This window comes from Vicia villosa, unplaced genomic scaffold (genome assembly GCF_029867415.1).
Source record: "Vicia villosa cultivar HV-30 ecotype Madison, WI unplaced genomic scaffold, Vvil1.0 ctg.001603F_1_1, whole genome shotgun sequence".
Classification (NCBI taxonomy): domain Eukaryota; kingdom Viridiplantae; phylum Streptophyta; class Magnoliopsida; order Fabales; family Fabaceae; genus Vicia; species Vicia villosa.
In genome coordinates, this window is record NW_026705672.1 from 48701 (window position 1) to 50578 (window position 1878).

The window sequence follows — 1878 nt, forward strand, 5'->3', positions numbered from 1 at the left end:
TACGGAACACGCAAAGCATTAAATGCACTCAACGGTCATCTTCTCCAACGCCTATAAATATGAAGTTCTGATGAGAAGCAAGGTTAACGACTCTGAACAAGATTATTCAAAAAGACTTGCTGAAACGCTGTTAAACTAAAAAGCTCAGAATCTTCATCTTCATCAAAGCTCACTACATCGCTGTTGTAATATATTAGTGAGATTAAGCTTAAACGTTAAGAGAAATATCACAGTTTGTGATTATAGCTTTTAAGAAGCAATTGTAATACTCTTAGAATTGATTACATTAAGTTGTAAGGAACTAGAGTGATCGTGTGGATCAGAATACTCTAGGAAGTCTTAGAGGTTATCTAAGCAGGTTGTAACTAGAGTGATCGTGTGGATCAGAATACTCTAGAAAAGTCTTAGAGGGTATCTAAGCAGTTGTTCCTGGAGTGATCAGTGTGTGATCAGAAGACTCTGGAAGACTTAGTTGCTGACTAAGTGGAAAACCATTGTAATCCGTGCGATTAGTGGATTAAATCCTCAGTTGAGGTAAATCATCTCTGCGGGGGTGGACTGGAGTAGTTTAGTTAACAACGAACCAGGATAAAAATAACTGTGCAATTTATTTTTATCTGTCAAGTTTTTAAAGCTACACTTATTCAAACCCCCCCTTTCTAAGTGTTTTTCTATCCTTCAATTGGCATCAGAGCGCCGGTTCTAAGGTGCAAGCACTTAACCGTGTTTAGAAAAGATTCAGGAAGAGAAAAACGCTTCAGTAAAAGATGGTTGATGAAACTGAAAAATCTACATCTACATCTGGCTCTGCTGAGCAACACAACGGTAACAATGGTTATACAAGACCGCCGGTATTTGATGGTGAAAACTTTGAATACTGGAAAGATAAACTGGAAAGTTACTTTCTTAGTCTAGATGGTGATCTATGGGATCTTCTGATGGATGGTTACAAACATCCAGTAAATGCCAGTGGCGTAAAGCTGACAAGGCAAGAAATGAGTGATGATCAGAAGAAGCTTTTCAGGAATCATCATAAATGCAGAACTGTTCTGCTGAATGCTATCTCTCATGCTGAGTATGAGAAGATATCAAACAGGGAAACGGCCTATGACATATATGAGTCCTTGAAAATGACTCATGAAGGAAATGCTCAAGTCAAGGAGACTAAAGCTCTCGCTTTAATCCAGAAGTATGAAGCCTTCAAGATGGAGGATGATGAAGACATTGAAAAGATGTTTTCAAGATTTCAAACTCTTACTGCTGGATTGAGAGTTCTTGACAAGGGATACACCAAGGCTGATCATGTAAAGAAGATCATCAGAAGCTTACCCAGAAGATGGGGTCCTATGGTGACTGCATTCAAGATTGCAAAGAATCTGAATGAAGTTTCTCTGGAAGAGCTTATTAGTGCCTTGAGAAGCCATGAAATAGAGCTGGACGCAAATGAGCCTCAAAAGAAAGATAAGTCTATTGCATTAAAATCAAATATCAAAAAATGCACTAACGCTTTTCAGGCTAGAGAAGAAGATCCTGAAGAATCAGAATCTGAAGAAGAAGATGAACTATCCATGATCTCCAGAAGGGTAAACCAACTCTGGAAGAGCAAGCAAAGGAAGTTCAGAGGCTTCAGAAGTTCAAAGAGATTTGAACGTGGAGAATCTTCTGATGACAGAAGATTTGACAAGAAGAAGGTCATGTGCTATGAATGCAATGAGCCAGGACACTTCAAGAATGAATGTCCAAAACTTCAGAAGGAAAATCCCAAGAAGAAGTTTCATAAGAAGAAAGGTCTTATGGCAACCTGGGATGAGTCAGAAGATGATTCAGACTCTGAAGATGAGCAGGCTAACTATGCGCTGATGGCGACAGAAGATGACG